Source organism: Ischnura elegans, chromosome X (assembly GCF_921293095.1).
Source record: "Ischnura elegans chromosome X, ioIscEleg1.1, whole genome shotgun sequence".
NCBI lineage: Eukaryota > Metazoa > Arthropoda > Insecta > Odonata > Coenagrionidae > Ischnura > Ischnura elegans.
In genome coordinates this window covers 120,339,058-120,357,013 of record NC_060259.1, presented here as the reverse complement: position 1 = coordinate 120,357,013, position 17,956 = coordinate 120,339,058, and positions in this window count along the sequence as shown.

Below are 17,956 nucleotides of genomic sequence, written 5' to 3'. Positions count from 1 at the left end.
AATTGCGGACCATTAAAATATCCCAAAGCATCAACTTATATATTTTTTAATTAAGAGGATACGAATGAAAATTATTTTACAATCAAATTCTTTGAGAAAATGCCTTCGCCTCAACTTCCTCGTTATCTCATTATTGCGTCTAGAATCACGTAACTCGAGGACTCTGCACGCAGCTTTTCTCCGAGAGAGATAGGAAAGAGGCAGTTATCCCGTACCGTCCACAGGCGGGCGAATGTTACACATCCATGGTATTTCCTTACCCAGGACCACCTCGTACTAGAAAATATCCTCAGGGTTGAAACATCCAAATGCTTTACCCGGGATATTTAACTCTGACCCTATGGTAAGCAGTCAAGTGCTCTATCCACGAGGTTACCCCTTCTCCGAAATCACTCGTATATAATATATATTTTTTAATTTCAAATAAATACCCTTCTTTTCAATTTGTCGCCTCTTAAGCGCAGTGTATCTAATAAAGATAAGTCCGCTGGATCCGCGACCGAAGCTCCAAACCACTGTAACCAAATACTCGCGATTAGATGGATAGGTTACATGTGATTTTAAGGTAGGTATTGTACCCGACGCTCTTTTTCTTCTGCGAGCCACCTCTAGGGTTTTTGGCAGGGGGTGATCAATCAGCAGTATGTAGCAGAATTTCGGCATGCACACCACACGGTCATAAATAACCCCCATAGTATGAAAAACAATGTAAGCAGATTAATCCAGCACCCTGATTATGTAAATGTGACAGCGACGACGGCGAGCGATGGCGATGATGGTCTACTATCACGTTTTCAGTCAACGCCCGATCATGTAAGGGACCGTCATGAAGGCTATCACCGCTATCACTGTCGTGGTGTGACGTCACACGCATAGATGCGAATTCCCCTCTCATCGCTACTTTTTTGGATGTTGGTAGCAGTGGAAGATCTGAAGAGCCAATGAAAATCCTTGACACATTTCTACCCTTGTGTGGTAGCGGTATTTTGAACAGCACAATCACGAATAACATCGAAATGGATACACCGCAAGCGTAAGTACAATATTCATGTTTTTAATCTTATGAATTATATATTGTTTTCTCGGATGTGTTCACGTGCTTTTTATAATATTATCATGCCACCTGGGAGTTTCTGCGGGTGTGACATCCATTCGATCATTAAATAAAATTGTCTGATGTAACCTTTTACTACTGAGCGTCTCTAAAGAAATAGTACTATAAGTGGAATTTACATCGATCATGCATCGTTGATAGTATGTTAATTGGCGGTCAATGGTTGCTTGATATGTATGAAATAATTCAAAATAGAATATTACGGTGTAAATGTATCATTGAATCACTTGAACAGTTTTGAATAGAATCATGGAAGACTTCTTCCATGATTACACTTTAAGGAGGAAGTTAATTACGTGTAAATCAGCTGCTACTAAATCAATAATTGCTTTAAACTTCTTTGGCGAAGGTTAAGGTGCGATATATCTCGATGGTAACATGAGCTATGTTATTAAATGTGATTGATCCGATATGTAAATGATAGGTGAAATGTTCTTGGGATTTTTAGGATATTTAGCGTCTATTAACTAGTCAAAAATATTTATCGATAATATGTTAATTACTTAATTCAATGGGAAAGCACCAAGTCCTTCATATATGCTCGACCAGTAAACAATGCAGCAGCATATGATATTTAGATGCATTGGTTGTAGTTTTCTACCTTAATTTGCATTAAGAAAATGATCATGATTACTTTTTCTAGTTAATTTATTAACATTAGGTACCCTTTATTGCTATAATTAGGAAATCTTAAGGTAATTGTTTTCTTACTTAAGTTATAGTTTTGTCATGAGATGACATTTACGTTGTTATTATATTTGCAGGAAGAAAAATGTCCGAGTAGGGCGCGCTAACGAACGGCAATTGAAGCTGCTCGTTGATTATATGTCAACCCACAGCAGCTTTGCTGCTGGAAGGTTTACTGGACCTCTCGGGTTTGAAAAAACTCAGCGCCAGTGGCAGACCCTCTCAGCGATGCTGAATGCGCTGGGGGGTTTAAAGAAGTTGAGCAGTGGAAAAAGGTTAGTAATGCAAAGATATTAAAGATAACTTTTTTAAAAATAATTTACCTCTTAGACTAATTAGACAATGTCATAAGCAGACTTGGCGAGACCTAAAAAGAAATGTTAGAGCAAAAGCCGCAAGAGTCAATGCTGCCTGTCGAGAGACAGGCAACAAGCCTGTGGCATAGATGCTAACAGAGATGGAGGAGAAGTGCCTCGCAGTCGTGGGCACAGAATCAGCAGTTGGCTTGCCAATTCCTGAGTTCTGTCAGAGTATTCCAGTGAGTATCAAATTATATATTATTAAGCTAAGTTACATGATGACAGCAGTAATATGTAAACATGCTATAGTCTTACTAATGCTCTCTTTCCTCCTGACCCTCCCCATTATTTCCTTTTTCACAGACTGCCTCTACATCTGCTGCTTCAACTTCAGCCCCATCCACCGCAGCCAATTTTTCTAGTTCATTTGCTGAGGAGTGGGAGACAACCAGGGTGGGTACGAAAGCAGTGTGAAACATTGCATATATATGTAAAATATTGCAGGCATGGAAATCAAGTAATGTATCGGTATTGCCTATTCTTAGAGGTGTTTTCTTCTCTCTTATTTCAGGAGCAAGATGATGAGGAGACTCCATCAAATCCCCCAGAAGCACTGCAGCATGTAACTATAATTTTTCATGTTCCCATAGATATCACATTAATACACTTTTTGTTCTCATATGCTTAGGCTTAGCTCTAATTTCTTTTTAATTAGATGGAAATAACAGTGGAAGATTTATTCCCGAAGGAGGATATGGGGAGTGGCAAACGTGAGTGCCATTTCATTTCTTATTTTATTATTTGCCTTTAAAAATTGGGACTGAATGTGACATATATTCAAGAATGTATACATTTAATCAATTCTTGCTTTTGTCAATTGAATGAGACAGCACTGCTTGGTAATTGTAAAATAAGAGGTCAAAAAATGGGGTAAAATAGTAAATTAAAATTTTATCTCCTCAGAAAAGAATGAAGGCGACTTTCACAGGGTTACAGCAATGATTTTGGACCACATGAAGGCATTTGAGGTAATGAGCCATTAACCTGTTCAATCAATCGAATTCTATTTCCTCAAATATGACACTCATAGATAATCATACTTTTTTTCCACTATACTTTGCCTCAGAAAAAGAAAGAGAGTCTAATGGTTCGGAAAGTTAATGCCCTGGAGCTCATTGCCCAATCCTTAGCACGCCAGGCAGTTGCTGCGGAGAGGAGGGCTGCAGCTGAAAGCAAGCAAGTGAGACAGCATGAATTTCCTTATTTAATAATATATATCATTTCTTTGTTTTTAGTTGTATTTATTTGTTTACTTCCATATCAAAGTTTGTATATGTGAAAGGGTTCTGATATATATGTATTTACATGTTAGCATTTTTTTAAATTGAAGATATATTTTTTTCTCTTGACTTCATGTCACTTCATTGGCAATTAAATTTTGCTGAAGATAATGTTTTTGTGGTCACCAAGGTGAGTATAAAATTTAGTTCATTTCTTTAATGCAAAGTCAAATTTTTCCAGCTGTAAATATTAATCACAGATTTATCCTAAGACATTGTTAGGAGATAAGAGGTCATATAAATTGTTTAACTGCTACTGTTAAAGTATCTTATGAGGTGGAGAACATCTAGCATGGGTTGCAGGCAATAAGTAGATATAAATAATTTAGTTTTTGGATTATGGAGCATTACATGTGGATTAACATGATCATAATTGTGGTGCAACATCCTTTGAGATATGTTCTTTAATATCAGCAATTTAAATAAGAAACTGCTGTCAGAGGTAAGGTAAAAAGCACATAAATAATGAAAGTTTCCTTGATGGCAAGAAAAAAACTAAAATCTAAGGCACGTTGACAAATTAAAAGGATTTCACATTATTGTAAGAACTAAACATTATGGTTGACTTTTTGTAGATGAGAAGCATTCATTTGTCAGCAATTCAAAATGTGAAGAATTGCTGGATCACCAATCTTCTGGCGTTTTCCCAAGCAAACTCATCCTCATTCACGATTGGTTGTCTTTCCTCTATGAATTCCATATCTTGATCCTCATGCGGAGGTAATTCTTGTCTGTGAGTTATCATAAGGTTATGAAGGACAGCACAAGAGATAATGATTCTCGCAGCCGCTTCTGGGGTGTAATGGAGCACTCTCTCCCTGTGTAAGCATCGCCACGTATTTTTTAATACCCCGAACAAACGCTCCACACAGTTCCGTTTTTGTCAGTGGCAGGTGGTGTACCGTTCTTCAGGGGAGTTAGGGGCAGCCTGCCTAATGGGGGTCAATAAATATGGCTGCAAGGCATAGGTACCCTGAATCACCTGAAATGAAAATTTATTTGTTTGTCCATTGTATTTTCAAGGTGATATTAATCTAGAGCTAAACATGAGTTAATGTAACTAATACTTTGGTAAGATTTAATATTCTCACCCAACAACCACGTATTTCTTATCCCTTCATCATACATCGCCTGCATTATTTCCCGGGTTGTGCTGGTATTCCATATGAATTGATCATGTACAGATCCCGGAAATCTTGCTGACAGGGACAAGATTCTCAGGTCACGGTCACATATCTGTTGATTACATATCACCATTATTAAAAACAGCAGTCATCATTGATCCATGGGTCAACAGGAAATATATTTTGCAGACAATTATGAAGGCATGGAACTTAATGCCTGTACATTAAGGGAATGGGAGCGATAGTGATGATTGTAATAGGCCTCTTCTCTTGCTGATGGTTTCACTATTCTAATGTGCGTACAATCTATGCACCCAATGACACCTGGAAATCCTCGAGCCTCCATGAATCTGAAATATATTTTGTTAAAATAATTAATTAACCTAAGTATTGAAGAGAACCATGTAATACAGTGAAGGATAGTGGTAATAGAGCCACCCTAGAGGATAAAGTCAATGCCTCCAAATGCAATTATTTCAATTAGTGTAATTATTTCGTGTTATACACACCACCAAGAGGAAAATCACTAACCTGTTCTTAATGGCCTGCCGCTCTTCAAATGTTCTGGGAAATATAAATGATGTAGGCGCGAGGATTTCAGTGATTGCTTCGCTTACTTTCCTGATGCAGTTACTCACGGATGCCTGTCCCATTGAAAGGTGGAAATCCTGAGCGGCACATCGTTGGTAAGAGCCAGTGGCAAAGAATCTCATTGCTGTCAGTACCTAACATATATTTTCCGAAAATTGTGATCAGTCAAATTCTATCAGAATTCAAATTTCCTCTGCTTGAAAGTGAAGCTTATAGGTTATTACCTGCACATGAACAGGTAAGCCACTGGACCGTCTTCTTAACAGCCGTGGACTGATTCCCACAATTAGCTCCTGTGCTATCTCCCGGGACACTCTGAAGAGGCGTTTAAAATGCCGCTCTTCCAACTCAAATGGATTATGTGCGACCCGGATCCTTCGTCGCTCTAAGCGTAATCTATTTCTCTCCCGTCTCCGTTGCCATTCGTGGAGCAGAAGAGGCAAAAAGTAAATCCCGTCCATTCTACTCTTTAAAATTAAACCATTAGTAGGCGAGACGGCGGAAGGGAACGAAATGCATTTATTCGCTTACGGAAATACTATCATTAGAGAATCCAAAAAGAAACTGAGAATTTGCTGAAGCGGTACTTACTGTCCAATTTGCTGCGTGAAAATAAAGCTGCACAATCGAATACACTGCCTCTTCGAATTCACCACCATGCGCATATAACAATTGAACAACGTGGATAACTAATTAAGTCAAGACAGCACTCCAGTAAAAATAATTATGAATTTTATTGGTTTTTGTTCGATTATAGGGCATTATTAAATTAAATAAACAATAATTTTTGGCAAATAATTGCATTTATTGTTCGATTTTATTTCGGCATATGCTTGTCACCATCGGTTTCGAGCGTGATAGGCCGATGACGCTCGCAGCGTGATAAAAAGTGCGACCACGGTTTCATAATCGCTGCTATCACCTTCCGTCGTGGGAATCGCGTTGCCCCTGGCAACGACATCGCTCTCACCCTTCTCACGGTTACATAATAAGGGCGCTGGTGGTTTGCTGGTCTTTTGCATCTCCACTACTGACGTGAATAACCAACCAATAGCTATATGCATATGATTTGGATGGGATGGCTGTCGCCAATTAAATCATCCGTGCCAATATATGCATTCTCCCCACTATCTCAGTGATTGCCATCCCATCTACAGAGGACCAACTTCATCCCCTCCACGCCCCCTTCGGGACATCACCTCTCCGCTGCTCCCAGCTTCCACATCCTCCTGTTACCATATCACCTCCGACTGACGCTTCCCTTCCTGGGGGGTGTTTCAGAGTCTCGTAGGATTGGCGGCGTCGGAAACGGATTCATTCCGAGTCTATCGGGAACCTATCCTACGCTCGTCTTCCGTGCGTTTCACACATACTGTCGGGAAACGAGAATACGTCATAATTTTCAAGTAACAAGTGAGCAGCGAAAATAACTTCCCGCAAGATTTGATACTTGACAAGGGAGGCGAAAGGTTTGTACGGGCAAAAATAAGTGCTAATTGATACATTGTCACATAATTGACGTTGTTGCCGGGTAAAATTATCTTAGAATTGTTCGCCTGTAGTTTTTTTTAACGCAATACCCTGTCGTTTTGAGCAAATTACGGGAATGAAGGAAAATTTTGAACGAGTTTGTTCTTTCATTCTCGTGAGAGCATAGTTGATTGTTCTTGAGAACGAAACTACAGGTAGTTGCGAAATTAGGTAAACTACAGGTAGGCCTTTCCATCCCTCTCTCGCCGTGTGGCTTCACACCCTGAGGCTTATGGTTCGACCATTAGCATTGAAAGAGACAAACCACTTGGTTATCCGCAGGTATCCCCATTCAGATGCCCCAGTGTAAGTGACAAAATGAATTTCAAGAGATTTATTATCAGCACTTTATTCAAAATATCAAATACTATTGAGTGTGATGTATAAAAATGGGTTTTTGTTATCTAAATGTAGTCTGATAAATACGTCGTTTGCATTATGTTATGTCATGCCTCGCATTAAAAAAGATTCGCTTTACTCGATCCAACTGGTGAATACCGAAGTACCGAAACTATATCCTTCAAGGTCGTAAGCTAACGCACGAGCAATTATAATGCGGAATTCTGCATCAAAATATTACAAAAATCAGTAAGTACTTACCTCAATGGATCTGTTGATGTATTATATATATATATATATATATATACACACGTTTGAAATAAACTCACACGAGCATTATAAATAATGTAAAGGAACTTCTTCTTGCCCTAGGGTGGGCACACAAAAAAACTTAGAAATTGACAGAAAAACGAAAAATAAAATAAAAGTGAGGAACTTACGGGGAAAGGTTGTTTTTACAAATTTTCGATGGGACGCAGCCCATCTTTCTCAAGTGAGAAGAGGAGGGAAAGTGAGGAAAGGGCATAAGGAAGGGTGCAAGGGAGAGGGCTAAGATGGAGGGAGGAAAAACGGTGGACGGGGATTGGTTGTTCTTTCTAATGGGCGCGGTTGATTCCTGGACCAGAAAACGCACGGAAAGCCCATATGCATGCCTGTTCCAAGTCCTTCAGCTCTAGGGGGGTGGTAGATGGGGGGAGGGAGGCTAATATTCCCACTTTATAGCATTGGTCAAACATAGCTTTGTGGGAGGAAGCATGAACGGCGACTGGAAGGGAAGCAGAAACAGAAGAAACGCTATTGCATGAAGAGCGATGCCCGTTCATTCGGATGCAAAGGGGAGTGGTGGATAAGCCGATATAAAAAGCGGGGCATTTCTGGCACAACAGTATATACACAATGTTTTTTGTCGTGCAAGAAATGTCCGACACAGAGGGGAGAGGGAAGGCAAGGAATTGATCGGGAAGGGGTTCGGTGATGAGGATGTGACAAGTTTTGCATCTTGCACGGTTGCAGGGCGAGGGCTGTGGTTTAATATAGGTACTTTGTTTGGGCAGTGGTTTGGTTGTTTTTAAGATGCTGGCCAGATTTGGTGGTCTTTTAAAAACGAGTGAAGGGCATCGCGGGAAAAATCTGGAAGTGGTTGTGTTGTCTGAGAGGATGGGGAAAAGGTCTATTAGGGTCCTACGCAATACGTCCACGCCCGGAAAAAAGGTCGTACAGAGAGAAAGAAACTGCGACGAATTGTCCCCGCCTAGTTTTTTCGGGACATATGATTTTTTTCGGATCTTATTCCGGAGGAGGGGTTCCGGGTAACCCCTTCTCCTGAGAGCATGGTGTAAATTTGAAAGGAATCTATTAAGGGAGTCTGGATTGTTACATATTCTGTGACCACGGATGGAAAGAGAAAAAGGGAGGGAGCGTTTTGTATGTGTCGGATGACAGCTATTGTAGTGTAGATATTGCTGTTTGTTTGTGTTTTTAATGTGTACAGATGTGTGAAATTTATTTTTTGTGAGAAAGATGTCTACATCAAGGAATGTGACATGAGTGGAGGAGGAATATGAAGTAAAATTTACAGATGAAAATGAATTGAGGCAGGAGATGAAAGTGATTAGGGATTCCATGCCATGTGGCCACAAAAGAAAGATATCATCTATATATCGGACCCAAAGGGTGGGTGTGAGTGGGTATTGGGAGAGAAAAGACTGTTCTAGACGGCCAAGAAAAAGGTTGGCATAGGACGGACTGAACCGGCTCCCCATAGCGCACCCCTTAGACTGTGTGTAGTGATTGTTATTGAACGAGAATGAATTGTGTGTCAATATTATCTCGGAGAGGTCGACGAGAAACTTTGTGCTCGGAATCTGTGGAGTGGAGCGCTGCTCAAGAATTTTCGGACAAATCTTTCATTAAATCAATTAAACCTAGGGACAATCTTTCGCGAACAGAAAAGTTGGCATTAAATTCCCTCATCCGTAACCCGGACATCGTCATCACTCCGTCAGACAAAGGGTCTACGGTGGTCGTGATGAATGCGGCTGACTACAACAACGAGGCGCTTAGGCAATTGTCCGACGCTTCGGCGTACCAACCCATCCCTGCTGATCCCAATCCCCAATACCGAGAGAAGATTCTTTCTTTCCTCGAGGAAAACGGACCACATGAAGGACTAACAACCCAAGACATCGCATTACTATCACCTTCCAACCCCCGAAGCCCTCATTTTTACATACTACCTAAAATACACAAAGCTAATAATCCCGGCCGTCCGATAGTTTCTTCCATTCAATCTCCCACAGAACGAATTTCCGCTTTTGTTGACCATTACCTCCAACCCATAGTGCACTCTCTTCCCTCATACATTAAAGACACGTATCACTTCCTCCAACGCCTTCACTCGACCACCCTTCCTGGAGACAAAGACGTCATAATGGCGACCATCGACGTCACATCTCTTTACACCTCCATACCACACACAGAAGGTCTCTCCGCTCTCGAACACTTCCTTGAGCAGCGCTCCACTCCACAGATTCCGAGCACAAAGTTTCTCGTCGACCTCTCCGAGATAATATTGACACACAATTCATTCTCGTTCAATAACAATCACTACACACAGTCTAAGGGGTGCGCTATGGGGAGCCGGTTCAGTCCGTCCTATGCCAACCTTTTTCTTGGCCGTCTAGAACAGTCTTTTCTCTCCCAATACCCACTCACACCCACCCTTTGGGTCCGATATATAGATGATATCTTTCTTTTGTGGCCACATGGCATGGAATCCCTAATCACTTTCATCTCCTGCCTCAATTCATTTTCATCTGTAAATTTTACTTCATATTCCTCCTCCACTCATGTCACATTCCTTGATGTAGACATCTTTCTCACAAAAAATAAATTTCACACATCTGTACACATTAAAAACACAAACAAACAGCAATATCTACACTACAATAGCTGTCATCCGACACATACAAAACGCTCCCTCCCTTTTTCTCTTTCCATCCGTGGTCACAGAATATGTAACAATCCAGACTCCCTTAATAGATTCCTTTCAAATTTACACCATGCTCTCAGGAGAAGGGGTTACCCGGAACCCCTCCTCCGGAATAAGATCCGAAAAAAATCATATGTCCCGAAAAAACTAGGCGGGGACAATTCGTCGCAGTTTCTTTCTCTCTGTACGACCTTTTTTCCGGGCGTGGACGTATTGCGTAGGACCCTAAAAGACCTTTTCCCCATCCTCTCAGACAACACAACCACTTCCAGATTTTTCCCGCGATGCCCTTCACTCGTTTTTAAAAGACCACCAAATCTGGCCAGCATCTTAAAAACAACCAAACCACTGCCCAAACAAAGTACCTATATTAAACCACAGCCCTCGCCCTGCAACCGTGCAAGATGCAAAACTTGTCACATCCTCATCACCGAACCCCTTCCCGATCAATTCCTTGCCTTCCCTCTCCCCTCTGTGTCGGACATTTCTTGCACGACAAAAAACATTGTGTATATACTGTTGTGCCAGAAATGCCCCGCTTTTTATATCGGCTTATCCACCACTCCCCTTTGCATCCGAATGAACGGGCATCGCTCTTCATGCAATAGCGTTTCTTCTGTTTCTGCTTCCCTTCCAGTCGCCGTTCATGCTTCCTCCCACAAAGCTATGTTTGACCAATGCTATAAAGTGGGAATATTAGCCTCCCTCCCCCCATCTACCACCCCCCTAGAGCTGAAGGACTTGGAACAGGCATGCATATGGGCTTTCCGTGCGTTTTCTGGTCCAGGAATCAACCGCGCCCATTAGAAAGAACAACCAATCCCCGTCCACCGTTTTTCCTCCCTCCATCTTAGCCCTCTCCCTTGCACCCTTCCTTATGCCCTTTCCTCACTTTCCCTCCTCTTCTCACTTGAGAAAGATGGGCTGCGTCCCATCGAAAATTTGTAAAAACAACCTTTCCCCGTAAGTTCCTCACTTTTATTTTATTTTTCGTTTTTCTGTCAATTTCTAAGTTTTTTTGTGTGCCCACCCTAGGGCAAGAAGAAGTTCCTTTACATTATTTATAATGCTCGTGTGAGTTTATTTCAAACGTGTGTATATTGTTGCAATCTGCAACCCATTCGTGTGATCTTGTCTTCGAGCTGCTCTCCTGTTCCGGATCCACTTACATCAGTTCCAGATCGGTGAGCCGCTCCCATCTTTCTCATCTTCCTATCGTTCCTTTCCTTCCTATCATTTTTCCTTGTTTATTATTCACCTACTCCCTACCTTAAGTACTCCTCCGTAACACACTCACTTACTAAAATGCCTACGGTGGACGCGATTGATTCCATACTGAAGTCTATAAAGAAATCTTCATGCAAGCTAGCACAATTCACGTGCCACGCAGAATTCCTCTCGATGTGTTTATCCTTGGGAATCATACCAAATGGTCTCATTATAAAACTTCCTGTGACTGGCCTGCCACCTGACCTACGTCCATCTTTTCACTCTTTCACTTACCAAATTTCTTTTCAGTTCTGCCAGTCAGTTCTCACTAAGTACAACGACCTGGTCACCAAATACTATTCACATATTGCATCCCTTATTAAAGTTATTAGTCAATACATGCCGAACATTCTGCCTTCGGTTAATCGAGTTTTGCTTGCCTCACAACGCTCTCTTTCTATCCGACGCCAAAGGTCTCATAAGAAGCTTTCCTCGCTTATCCTTTCCTTCTTCCGCCTAGGCATCTCTTTGCCCGTACGTCTGGTGAACCCTCCGCCCCCGCCTCCTCCTCTTCACAGCTTCAAACCTGACCTATCAGTGATTTACAACATTCCTCCCCCACCGCCATCCCACGCCAAGGTCCACAAGCGAGTCCATATGTGCGATTCACGCCCAGGGCCTACCGATGAGCCAGCCTCTACTACCACGGAGGAACCCCAGGAAAAGAGTGTAGTCAACCTTTCTTCCACCCCCCTTTCTCCTGACCAGCTCTCTCTCCTCCACAAAGGGCTTTCTTTCTGCCCCACGCCGAAAGTAAACCCCATTCACATTCTGAAAGATACACTCCAGTTCTGCCGTAAACTTAAGTGGAAATTCTTCTGGGAGACCCACCCTAACCCCACCCAACATTCTTCTACCGTCCATAGTGCACTGACGAGATTTAAGCCTCCTTCTTCGCACGAACCCAAACCTCTTCCCTCCAATCATCCTATTGAAATTTTCAGTAATCTCCTCCTCTCTAAATTTTCGGACAAATCTTTCATTAAATCAATTAAACCTAGGGACAATCTTTCGCGAACAGAAAAGTTGGCATTAAATTCCCTCATCCGTAACCCGGACATCGTCATCACTCCGTCAGACAAAGGGTCTACGGTGGTCGTGATGAATGCGGCTGACTACAACAACGAGGCGCTTAGGCAATTGTCCGACGCTTCGGCGTACCAACCCATCCCTGCTGATCCCAATCCCCAATACCGAGAGAAGATTCTTTCTTTCCTCGAGGAAAACGGACCACATGAAGGACTAACAACCCAAGACATCGCATTACTATCACCTTCCAACCCCCGAAGCCCTCATTTTTACATACTACCTAAAATACACAAAGCTAATAATCCCGGCCGTCCGATAGTTTCTTCCATTCAATCTCCCACAGAACGAATTTCCGCTTTTGTTGACCATTACCTCCAACCCATAGTGCACTCTCTTCCCTCATACATTAAAGACACGTATCACTTCCTCCAACGCCTTCACTCGACCACCCTTCCTGGAGACAAAGACGTCATAATGGCGACCATCGACGTCACATCTCTTTACACCTCCATACCACACACAGAAGGTCTCTCCGCTCTCGAACACTTCCTTGAGCAGCGCTCCACTCCACAGATTCCGAGCACAAAGTTTCTCGTCGACCTCTCCGAGATAATATTGACACACAATTCATTCTCGTTCAATAACAATCACTACACACAGTCTAAGGGGTGCGCTATGGGGAGCCGGTTCAGTCCGTCCTATGCCAACCTTTTTCTTGGCCGTCTAGAACAGTCTTTTCTCTCCCAATACCCACTCACACCCACCCTTTGGGTCCGATATATAGATGATATCTTTCTTTTGTGGCCACATGGCATGGAATCCCTAATCACTTTCATCTCCTGCCTCAATTCATTTTCATCTGTAAATTTTACTTCATATTCCTCCTCCACTCATGTCACATTCCTTGATGTAGACATCTTTCTCACAAAAAATAAATTTCACACATCTGTACACATTAAAAACACAAACAAACAGCAATATCTACACTACAATAGCTGTCATCCGACACATACAAAACGCTCCCTCCCTTTTTCTCTTTCCATCCGTGGTCACAGAATATGTAACAATCCAGACTCCCTTAATAGATTCCTTTCAAATTTACACCATGCTCTCAGGAGAAGGGGTTACCCGGAACCCCTCCTCCGGAATAAGATCCGAAAAAAATCATATGTCCCGAAAAAACTAGGCGGGGACAATTCGTCGCAGTTTCTTTCTCTCTGTACGACCTTTTTTCCGGGCGTGGACGTATTGCGTAGGACCCTAAAAGACCTTTTCCCCATCCTCTCAGACAACACAACCACTTCCAGATTTTTCCCGCGATGCCCTTCACTCGTTTTTAAAAGACCACCAAATCTGGCCAGCATCTTAAAAACAACCAAACCACTGCCCAAACAAAGTACCTATATTAAACCACAGCCCTCGCCCTGCAACCGTGCAAGATGCAAAACTTGTCACATCCTCATCACCGAACCCCTTCCCGATCAATTCCTTGCCTTCCCTCTCCCCTCTGTGTCGGACATTTCTTGCACGACAAAAAACATTGTGTATATACTGTTGTGCCAGAAATGCCCCGCTTTTTATATCGGCTTATCCACCACTCCCCTTTGCATCCGAATGAACGGGCATCGCTCTTCATGCAATAGCGTTTCTTCTGTTTCTGCTTCCCTTCCAGTCGCCGTTCATGCTTCCTCCCACAAAGCTATGTTTGACCAATGCTATAAAGTGGGAATATTAGCCTCCCTCCCCCCATCTACCACCCCCCTAGAGCTGAAGGACTTGGAACAGGCATGCATATGGGCTTTCCGTGCGTTTTCTGGTCCAGGAATCAACCGCGCCCATTAGAAAGAACAACCAATCCCCGTCCACCGTTTTTCCTCCCTCCATCTTAGCCCTCTCCCTTGCACCCTTCCTTATGCCCTTTCCTCACTTTCCCTCCTCTTCTCACTTGAGAAAGATGGGCTGCGTCCCATCGAAAATTTGTAAAAACAACCTTTCCCCGTAAGTTCCTCACTTTTATTTTATTTTTCGTTTTTCTGTCAATTTCTAAGTTTTTTTGTGTGCCCACCCTAGGGCAAGAAGAAGTTCCTTTACATTATTTATATAAATATATATATATATATTATATATATATATATATATACATATAAATTCAGAGGTAAGGAAAGAAAGGGATAGGAACATGGAACAGAAAAAGGACGAGGACAACGGTGCTGTGGTAGGTGGAAAAAAGCCAGAAATCAGAGGGTAAAAATGCGGCCTGACTGGGACTCGAACCCAGAACCTCCTGGTTGCCGGCCAGGTGCTCTACCAGTTGCGCTACCAGGACGCTTAGATTTACCATGATTTCGGCGGGGGTTTATACACAGAAAACTCCCTTTGCTGTGGCCCACAGGAGTAACCAATAGATGGCACTGGGGCAGCTCACCACTCACCAAGGGAAGGAATGGACGAGGACACAAGGATGAAAGGAAAGGTACACACTCACACGATAGTAGGAAAGAGACAGGAACATGCGTTTCGGGGCACGCAGAGCCCAAGTGAAATAAGCCAATATGGCCGATACACTACTTCATTCATTCACACGGCGCCTTAAGCGCAAACATACATATAAATTCAGAGGTAAGGAAAGAAAGGGATAGGAACATGGAACAGAAAAAGGACGAGGACAACGGTGCTGTGGTAGGTGGAAAAAAGCCAGAAATCAGAGGGTAAAAATGCGGCCTGACTGGTCTCTTTCCTACTATCGTGTGAGTGTGTACCTTTCCTTTCATCCTTGTGTCCTCGTCCATTCCTTCCCTTGGTGAGTGGTGAGCTGCCCCAGTGCCATCTATTGGTTACTCTTGTGGGCCACAGCAAAGGGAGTTTTCTGTGTATAAACCCCCGCCGAAATCATGGTAAATCTAAGCGTCCTGGTAGCGCAACTGGTAGAGCACCTGGCCGGCAACCAGGAGGTTCTGGGTTCGAGTCCCAGTCAGGCCGCATTTTTACCCTCTGATTTCTGGCTTTTTTCCACCTACCACAGCACCGTTGTCCTCGTCCTTTTTCTGTTCCATGTTCCTATCCCTTTCTTTCCTTACCTCTGAATTTATATGTATGTTTGCGCTTAAGGCGCCGTGTGAATGAATGAAGTAGTATATATATATATATATATATATATATATATATTAATTACCCAACTACCCATCTCTAAGGTTTTGGGCTGAGGATAAGGTTTCAAGGTTAGAAGCGAGCGAAAGAATAATGATTTTAGGTTGTGCCCTGAATTTTCGCGCGTAGGTCAGCTCTCACGAAAGCACTAAAATCGAGTGTCACTTCCGCATATTTTGTGGCTTGATACATTTTTTAAATTAGTACACGTTTTCTCTATTCGTCCAAAAAAGTTACCCACTTTGCTAATTCATCAGTGCTAAATGAATATATTTTGCCGACCAGCTGTTATAAGGTGGTTTCCTATTATTTTCTCATTGTCTATATTGAAAGATTATTACTCCTGGAGTCCACATTTCACGCTTTTAGATTTTCAAAAGACGATATCTATTTTTCGCGATAAAATGGAAAGTGATAATTTTTAAGCGAGAGAAAACGCAATGGCTAAGTGTGAATGCTGGGAAAAGCTCGTGAGACGTCAGTCTGGTTCCCGCTGCCGCATTGTGAGTGACCTTGGGGAAAGTATGTGTGCGCCGCGGCGATGCAGGCTGCTAGCAGGTAGCAGAGTACCCTGCTAGCAGGTAGCGCTTGGCTTAAATAAAGATTATCATTACCCTATCAAACGAAGGAAACTTTCCTAGCTTAGGTAATTTTAATGGGTGATTATTAAGAGATGTTTCCCTGAGCTCTGTGCCTCATGCATGCATTTGTAATCTCAGTCGGTGTAAAACTCCTATCTTCTCGTAAAAAAATAGGTCCCTGTGACGTCACGTGGAGTGGCATCGCGTTATCACCAATTTGGCCTTTTTTAAACGCAATCGCAATCAATGCATTTCGATTTCTTTGACAAAGGAAACTACCCTCTTGTATCTCTCTAGGCATCTCCTGTGCTCTCTCTTGCCAAGCCTCCTTTCTCTGTGACTTCTCACTCCGAGAATATTGGTTCGGTCTAGAGCGTTAGAAGTGACAAACCTCTGTCTTCCCATTGGGTTCGCCTAAAGTCAACGTTACATACAGTACACAGGCAGTGTGTTTCGAGTGATAGGGGCTAAAGTTGGCTGGCGAGCAGATGCGACGCAGGAATATTTCAAAATTTAGGTCATCTAACCCCGTTCTGCTCAGCGCCACCCTCTTTCGGCATTTACAACTCACTCTACTATCCATCCCTGCGATATTGGCAAAGTTTCCAGGCGACGAGCGCATTGACGTCATGGCGAAATTAGCAGTGCCCGAACGCAACTTCCTTAATTTTTTTAGGAGTAAAATATTACTCTGGGTGTTTTTTTTTTATCACAAGTAATTATTGAAATTTTATCACATTTTTTTGTTAGCAATGCATGTATCAGATATTTTGTGGCAGCAAAATTGATGAAAATGTAATTTGCCTATTACGTATGTCTTTTGTTAAACAGTGCTGGGACGGAGTTCTTGCTCGTTTCGGCACCTTGACACCACTGCTGGTGAATGACGATACCAGATCAACAAGCGATTTTCCATGAAATGTTTTGCCTTGAATCAATTCTCTAGAGATCATATAAAGTGGATGGCATTGAATATCTTGCTCTCTTTTTCAGTGCTCTATTTTCTATTGCGAATTGATTTTTAAAAGTAGAGTATCCAAATGTGTTGCGATGAGTTGCTTACATGTTCATGTGCCAGTACCATGTTTCTTAAGTGCAGGACTAAAGGGAGGAAGGTGGAATTGATTTCCATTCGAAAATTATGCCGGTACCATATGGTGAAGGAAACTATTTGAGATCACATAGAAAATGTTGATATAATTTTAGGTGACTCAGTAATATTACTAGTGTGAACTGGGTTCTATCTAAAAATATGTAAAAAGTGTTTTCGTGAGACAGCTAACTGGATATTTATCATTTCCTCGCATTGATCCAACCTATATTACAAGTTTTGAGAAAACGAACGTTAGCTCTTGCTATATTTTATTCAAAACAAGCTTAAAAAATGGGTTTTAACATTACCTTGTCTTTGATTTTTCTCCAAAATTCTAGTTTGAAACACTGAAACTCACTCACTCAAAACAACTGAAACTCACTCAAAAGTGTGGTATGAGGGTATGTTGCTAATTTAAGCAATCAGTGGACGTTAAAGAAAGTTTCATTTACCTTGATAACAGAGGGCAATAGTGCACATATTTTCGCTTGTTTTACCAAGTATATATTCAATCCCATCACATTGCTATCAGGAAAAAGCTAAATATTACGGGATTGTTTGTGTTTTAAGAATGCATTGCGTATTTTCTGCGAAATTATTTAAGTTGACGGCGAAATGTTAGCATATTTCTTTGGAAAATTTATTGTTCGTTTTTATTATCAACTATTAAATATTTTAATTGCATTCGTCTCTCGGTTTTCATTTTTGATGTTTTGTAAAGTCTGAAATATGAGTAGCTTTCGAAAGCTTTGAAAATGGTTTCTCGTCAAAAATGAAGTCGTTTGCGAAGTTATAAAACTTCCATTCATTCAGTATTAATG